Consider the following 8,310-nt stretch of genomic DNA (forward strand, 5'->3'; position numbering starts at 1 on the left):
ACACTCGTTCTGCCGAATTCCATTAAGACACCCGGTTGATAATCATCACAACGATGCACCGGTTCCCTGCAAGTTATGTCTCTACCAAATACTCTACCAATAGTTGATTCCAAAAACCTATGTACATAATTATTCATAATGATTTTGAATGGTGATTACACTTATTTAAATTTAAGATTGAAATTTCGTAATTTTTATGTTTCATGAAAAATAAAGGATATTAACTTAATACCAAAATAGCCATTTTTAAATGTGAAATTGTGCTATTTTCATGTGTATCAGTACTTTGTTTAGAGCAGTGCTCGGAATTACTTGCTCATTTCGGGCCGATTCTTGAAGTCTTATTATGTTTAGGTCTATAAACATGTGTTGAACATACACATATAATAACAATAATATATGATATAATAATTGCAGCTTTGTCAATAGCTTTCCACATCACCCAAGAGGTATTATTGTTGAAGCGGTTTCTTCAAAGTGGTTTCCTTTATAGACCTATTCCACTAAACGTTAATAAGACCGATAATAAAATATGTGACTTGGCAAGAAAATTGAAATCAAAATTATAAACGTATTAATTTTCATTTGATCTTCTGGGTCGTTTGAACGGTTCTATAAGCAATGGTATATCCACAGATAATTTAGAAGAATTACTTCGTATCTACGAGGATAATAATGCATCGCTCAAAGACGAACGTTTCCTGTTTTTATATTTTTCATTTTAGAAAATAAGCTTTCGCATAAATATGTGGACTCAAGCATAGACAAAATTCGAAGACCAAAATTTCGGAGAAATGGATAACGTGATGCATCTAAAATTTTGAAGATCTCAACTCCCTTTTCTAGCCGTGCTTATAAATACAGATCATGTTGCAAATCGTAAAGTTCTGCTTGAAATTGTAGGCTTTGTTCCTCGAATTGCACAGTGAAAGCCCGGGTAGCACCGGACCACCGGACGTCCATTTCATGTCCAGTACTGGCTGGTGCTGGCTGGTACTGGCCATGCTTGGCCACGCCTAGCATTTGACTTCCAGGCCACGGACATCTAGGCAAATGTATAAACAGTCTCAGTTTGTGGTTGATACATTATTTAGCTTCTTCATTTCACCACCACAGTGCGGAGCAGTCCTTTTGTCATTTCTCAGAAATTTGTCATTTCTAAATTGTATAACCTGTCAGTTTCTATTTGTGACATTTGGACGCCACAAAGTGAATAATTATTTTAAAGGCTACGTGTAGTGATATTGTATTGGGAAGTAGATATATGATTATACCACGACCTGACAGAGTGTGCAATGGAATGGATTAAGTGATCTGTATATAATGTTTGTATGAAATTTGTATTTTTATTTTATGCTCTACATTAATTTGTAACTACAATATGGTTTGTATGTGTTATTTACAGTAATTGAAGCATAAGATAATGCGGTGTGATCTATGCTAGACTACATTTACAACAAGAAGGAGAACACGTAACATCATCAATTAAAGAGTAAGTAGAATCCACAATTAAAAGTAAATAGTGTTTATAATTATTAGATAAATAGTTTTGTGCGCTTAAAGTATATGGAGTATCATTGTAAATTCTTGTGTGTTTTCTGTTTCCAGAGTTTTTGGTTGATTCCCAATAAGAGGAAACAAAGGGTTGAATTGCTTATCTGTTAACTGGTTATTGAAATTGCCCAGTTAAAATACCACGACATGACAGAGTGTGCAATGGAAGGAATTAGGTGATATGAAAATTATGATTTCTATTTTTACCTTAAGCTTTACGTTAATTTACAACTAATATATGGTTTGTATCTGTTATTTACAGATAATTGGAGCATAAGATGATGCAGTGAGGTCTACGTTAGACAATGTACTAAAAATTTGCTGGTCGAAGCATAAGATGATGTGGTGTGATGTACGTTAGGCTATGTATATATAAATTTGCTGGTATTTATATTAATTAATAAATTGAACAAATAAATGTTTGTAATTATATGAATAAATGTTTGTAATCATAAAAGATTAATGTATTTTATATTCGTTTAAAAAAGTCCAATAACAATTTCCACGCTTATCATTAATTTTATTTATTAGTTTCTCATTTACTGCTATAAACATCTTAGATTAATTTTACCCTACCACAATAAATTGTGCGTTAGAAATAGTAGATCTCTTTGTTTATTTTCTCACTTTGTCATTAACATTTAAATTTGTTACAAGACTTTCTACCATGCATTATGCGTACTTTTGAAAACATAAAGAGTTATTGTACTATAATAAATTGAGCGTTAGAAATAATGGATTTCTTTATTCATTTTCTCACCTCGCTTTCATTACACCCTCTCCCTTTGTTTTTTTCTATTTAATTATGAAAGTAAGGTATGCTAAAAGTAACGCGCACCATGAACTCTACACAAAGTACTATACAATACATATTATATAAAAATTATTTGAAGTCATTCACTATGCAAATTATTTTTACAAAAAAAAGTGAGATCCCCATGAAAATCTTCAAAAAAGTAAAAAAATTACGCCAAGTACATGAAAAAGTGGAGAACTTAAAGAGTTATCATTTTAAATAGAAGATCCCCATAAAAAACTACGAGAAAGTAGAAAAAGATGTGAAATCGAAATGAGGTGCCAGTACATGAAAGTCCTTTCCAATAAAGTGCAGTGGCGACACTGTGTAACACAATGTAAAACTCGGTGTTTTTCAACTATGCGCAGCTAAAATACTGTGTTCAACAGTGTTGACGTTCAGACCCTAATGACAACTCATGTAAATTGAAAAAGAACGGAATGTGGGAATGCGCACAGGTAGATAAGTAAGCGGAGAGGGGCAAGGGTTCGAGTGGAGAGGGTGAGCAAAAGGCACCAAGAAGAAGGGTCGCCACCCGAGGAGATGGCAGTTTGAATTATCATTGTGACGCGTAAGGTTGTACGTAACCGTGTAATAAAATCAGTACTTATAGTATACTTTTGTGTTATTATTGGTGGGTTAGCACATCAACCACAAACTGAGACTGTTTAGAGTCTGTTTAGAGACTGTTTATTTGCCTAGATGTCCGTGGCCTGGAAGTCAAATGCTTGGCGCGGCCAGGCAAGGTCATAGTTTTGATGAATAAGAATTATTTTAAAATGTAAAATAATGAAAATGTACTCATATTGTCAGCGTTTTAAACTGACAAATTATCTGAAAGCCTGTGAGAGGAGAGGTATCTCCGTCAATGAGTGTCGTTACAAATATTTTAAAACACAATGAAATGAAAATGTACTCATATTTTCAAAGTTTTAAATTCACAAATTATGTGAAAGTCTGCGAGAGAGAGAATATGGGTATTGATGATCTGAGAACGTTTTGCCTGGCCACGCCAAGCATTTGACTTCCAGGCCACGGACATCTAGGCAAATGTCTAAACAGTCTCAGTTTGTGGTTGATACACTATTTAGTTTCTTCATTTCACCGCCAAAGTGCGGAGCAGTCAGTTTACATGAGTTGGCATTAGAGTCTGAATGTCTGCATTGTTGAACACAGCATTTTAGCTGCCCATAGTTGGAAAGCACCGAATTTGATATTATGTTACACAGTGTCACCTTGCACTCTACTGGAAAGGACCTTCATGTACTGGTTGCTCATTTCGATTTCACATCTTTTTCTACTTTCTTGCATTTTTTTAGGGGGATCTTCTATTTTTCTATGATTATTCTTTAAGTCCTCCACTTTTTCATGTACTTGGCGTAATTTTTTTACTTTTTTGAAGTTTTTTATGGAGATCTCACTTCTTTTTACAAAGCTATTTTCTATAGAGAATGACTTCAAATAATAGAAAATGGGAGATCAGTTTGAATCCGTTAAGGTTTCAAAAGTACGCGGAACGCATTGCAGGAAGTCTCATTCCAAGAAACTTATTAAAGAAAAAATGTAATCACTTTATCAGTAACATTTAAATGCAACAAGACTTTCTGTCATGTGTCGTGGGTACTTTTGAGAAATTAAAGGACTAAGTCTGACCTCTCTTTTTCTATATTATTGTAATACAATAAATTATCTATTACAAATAGTGGATCTCTGTTCATTTTCTCATGTTCTCATTATTTAAATTTGTTACAAGACTTTTTGCCATGCGTTCTGTGAACGTATGAACTGTATTCTAATACAATAAATTGTGCGTTAGAAATAGTCGATCTCTGTATTCATTTCTCATTTCTTCTTTATTAAATTTCTTGCAATGAGACTACCTGCAATGCATTCCGCGTACTTTTGAAACCTTAAAGGATTCAAACTGATCTCTCATTTTCTATATTATTGTAATCACTTTATCAGTAACATTTAAATTTCTGGGAACAAGACTTTCTGTCATGTGTCGTGAGTACTTTTGAGGATTTAAAGAACTAAATCTGACCTCTCTTTTTCTATATTATTGTAATACAATAAATTATGTGTTACAAGTAGTGGATCTCTGTTCATTTTCTCATTATTTAAATTTCTTGCAACAAAACTGACAAACATATCAACAAACTTCAGATTTATTCGAAGTCTAGGGTTTTGCCCATTACTGAGCCCAACGAAAGAAAAATTAATTAGAACATAAAATAATTTTTTGGAAAAAAAATTTAACCGACTTCGAAAAAGGTACAGTGAAAAGTATGAAATAATTTCTAGTCAATTTATATGATTACACACTAGCTCTAGATATAATTGCTTAAAAGTATGGGAAAATGCAATGAACAGTATGAAATAATTTCTAGTTATGAGTATTTCGTCCACTTGCAGCGCTAGTGCGCACAGCTACGATATACATATGCGTTAGCTCTATCCCATTGAGTTCTTTCCTAACTGGAATGTGAACTCCTGTAGGAAGAAGTATAGACGATGGAGGTCCGAAAAAAATGCAAAATGGGTAGTTCCGGTATTATCCTACAGCAAATTTATTTGTAGAGGGGGAACAAACGTACGCCGTAACATAACCTACCCGAGCATCGCTGAGCATTGTCGAGTAAGTTACTTTCAGATTCTTTTCCATATAAAATTGGATAAATACAATATAAATTGAATTGTGACAAATAATAAAAGTTAGCTCTTGTTGTGGAACGCGTCGTGCGGTGATAGGGCATTTTCTGACGTAAGTAAGGTGCCCGTGGAGCGCTGAACCGCTCTGCCCGGAGAGGCGCGTGAAATAAAAATTCGAAATACTTTTAGGAAAAAGCAAAGACGTTTATTCAGTCGACTCGTTTGGTTTAAATCGTTTCGTAGTTCGTTACCAGAGGTTCGATTACGATTGATCCAGGGCCCACAAGCTCCCGTATTTAGCGTTGAAGCCCAATCTAACACGCGCCCGTCGCGGATGATGGCGCCAGTGTCGTTACTACACAATCATATAATCCGTGAGACACACACACAACGGTATGGTCCCACGTATGTGTATTTAATACGCCCCGCCGCGGATGATGGTCCAGTGTCGTTACTACTACATACATATAATCCGTGAGACACACACACAACGGTATGGTACCACGTATGTGTATTTATACTTGCTTTAAAATTAATCTAAATAAAAAAATAATTATAGGGAAAAAAACACAACTTATACAAAATTAAATTTATTATCACCGGAAAACATTGAAAAAACAATAAAGAATCTAAAATTCAATTGTATAAAATATATATACAAAAAATATATTGATTAACATAATATCAACATTCATACATATACGTTCATATAAAATGTATAAAAATACAAACAGAACAATAATATAAAAATGCATATATATTCACATAATAAAGTGTAAACATTTAAAATCAGCGAAAATCGTGGCTTTGCGCCTAAGAACATGATCACTCATGATCTTAGTCGAAGAACCGTGACTCTTGCTGGTTTTAAATGTTTACGTATATATATGTATTCATTCATACATACGATTGCATTACAATCCACACACTCATACATATTCGTACATATAAAATATATAAAAATACAAACGCAACAATAATATAAAAATGCATATACAGGGTGTCCCAGAACTCCTGTAAGAACCGGAAATGGAGGGTAGCTGACACGATTCTGAACAACAATTTCCTTTGCAAAAATGTTGTTGGAGGCTTCATTTTTGAATTATTAACGAAAAATGAAGCTCCCACCCCAATAATTAATGTTTAACTATTACATCTAGTATTTTTTAAAATATTTTATACCTTTAAGGCCTTTTCTGATAGCTGGTTGAACTTGATTCCTTTGGACAGTGCAACCTGTAATTGTAACAAAAAATTAATAGAAGCATTTTTTAAATGACACGCATAATACTAAATACCTATCATAACTAAAAAAAGGAATGCAATAGAAGATAATATTATTGTAAGGTAATACACTCACCGCTGGATGATCCCGGAAGCACATTATAGGCAAGTGCGTCGGAGTCTCTGCTGGTCCCAGGTCCTACGTAGTCCTTGGGTCCCACGTTGTCCATAGTTCCCACGTCGTCCATAGGTCCCACGTTGTACTGGTATTCAACGGTGAGCACAGGTTGATCTATATTAACAAAATTATATAACATTATATATACACTTAATGTTGGAGGTCTTCTCATTTATATGTGGTGTATGAAGTGTATTAAGATCAAAAACTTACATTCTTCTTCTTCTTCAATTTCCATTACAAGTTCCTCCTGTTGCTCGATAGATGTGGCAGGTGCTAATAGAATTTAATAAATATTTTCATTAATAATTTGTTAAATATAGTTTAAAAAGTGTATAGTCAATTATTACCTGGTAAGTTGCAGCTTGGTGCTGCATGACTTGTAAGCTTTGATCCAATGCGGTAATGAATTTCGAAGTGGTCCCCACAAACCACTCGATTTCTCAACCGGCTGGAGGGAGTTGGAATAGATCTTCCGTTCCACAAGCTTCAAGCCATTTTAAACATCTATCACTGTCCTTCGACAGACAGGGGAAGCTGAATATCGGCTGCCTGGTACTTGTGCACCCCAGTACAGCACATTTTTTGTGGGGCCTATAAATACATATTTACATAAAGAAAAAATTAATAATTAAAAATTAATAACTAAAAATTTCGAAATTTTTAATAATTAAAAATTAATAATTAATAATTTTGAAATTTTTTCTAGATATGATTTCAATAAATAATCAAATGTACTGTGAGCCGAAAAAGTATTCGGACACCTTTTAAATGCTTTTAAAATGCAATTGAAATGAATTGAAAGGAAAGGACAAAACAGGACAAAAGAAAGCACGGGAAAAACCGACCCTGTCCTTTCGTATTGTAACAAAGTATATAAAAGCCGTATTTTTTCTTTTAGTAATTATTTAGTATTTTTATAAAAATAATAACTATTTACCTCTTATTATTATCCATAATCGGTGTGAACTAAAAACACTATCGCAGAACCACGCAGAACCGGCAGCACACAGCACTTACTTGCACCATGCACTTGCATCCGCTTACATGCACTCGCTATCACGTTATGACCATATGGAGTTGAAATTTTGCCGCACTTTGCCGAGCGCGTTCGCCATAGAATAAACGTACACAGAATATGAACCCAATAGCGCGAAAGGAGTGATAGTAGCGCCATCATTCCCGACGGGCGCGAGATAAAATCGGGCTTCAAGTTCACAAGAGTAGTGCTTATAGGCCCTGGATTGATCTCTCTGGAAAAATCCTCGCTCGATCTGCTGCTTCTCTCCCTTCTCCAGAAGATTCCTGATCCTCCCTTCGGGTTGTCCTGGTCCAATCGGGGGTTGCGCCCTACTCCTTCTATCGGTGATCTTCATCGATCTTGGATCCACCCCAGAGTCGGGTGGAGGCGGGAGTCGCGCGGCCATGTTTGTGCAGGACTACATGTGAAAAGGGAAAACGCGGAGGTCTAGAGAGAGAAAACGCGCCAGCGAGACACAGCAACCCTTAAGGAAATTTATTACCCTCTTGGAGAATTCGCCGAAAACGCAAACCGGGGTACAGCGCGAGTCTGTTATTTTCAAGGATCTTACGAGCTGGAACAAAAGCTAACTCGACTTGAATTCTAAAGAAATGCATTCCAACGGAAACGGCGATTCGACACGGCCTATAATGAATCTATCAAGTATTTTCAGCGAACGTTCCCTTTTCTCTCCTGACTTTTGACTTTCCCACGCTTGATCATCCACGTTGAATGTTTTAACAATGTACGTAGCGGTTCGTTGATTCAATGCGTTAATCCATTTGGATTCCCCTCCTAATTTGAATATAAATATATACTACATGCGGTAGTGTTTAAGCTATTCCGCGTTGTGGCATTACATGCCATGAAGCTAAGTTCACGTGA

General features: G+C 35.2%; 3 long non-coding RNA genes across 3 annotated transcripts; 2 read left to right on the forward strand and 1 right to left on the reverse strand.

Annotated features, from left to right (window-relative positions):
* The first annotated feature begins 936 nt into the window (after positions 1-936).
* Positions 937-2,011, forward strand: LOC128882814 (uncharacterized). The gene is made up of 4 exons (XR_008458572.1): positions 937-1,325; positions 1,406-1,492; positions 1,609-1,730; positions 1,817-2,011. It is a non-coding gene; the product is annotated as an uncharacterized LOC128882814 (long non-coding RNA).
* A 2,844-nt stretch (positions 2,012-4,855) lies between these two features.
* LOC128882810 (uncharacterized) lies at positions 4,856-7,361 on the forward strand. The gene is made up of 3 exons (XR_008458568.1): positions 4,856-4,988; positions 6,350-6,502; positions 7,114-7,361. It is a non-coding gene; the product is annotated as an uncharacterized LOC128882810 (long non-coding RNA).
* Positions 4,982-7,471, reverse strand: LOC128882809 (uncharacterized). Its single transcript, XR_008458567.1, has 5 exons — positions 7,345-7,471; positions 6,755-6,998; positions 6,618-6,680; positions 6,363-6,518; positions 4,982-6,238 (listed from the first exon to the last, which is right to left on the reverse strand). It is a non-coding gene; the product is annotated as an uncharacterized LOC128882809 (long non-coding RNA).
* Positions 7,472-8,310: the final 839 nt, after the last annotated feature.

Source organism: Hylaeus volcanicus, unplaced genomic scaffold, assembly GCF_026283585.1.
Source record: "Hylaeus volcanicus isolate JK05 unplaced genomic scaffold, UHH_iyHylVolc1.0_haploid 12192, whole genome shotgun sequence".
Taxonomy (NCBI): domain Eukaryota; kingdom Metazoa; phylum Arthropoda; class Insecta; order Hymenoptera; family Colletidae; genus Hylaeus; species Hylaeus volcanicus.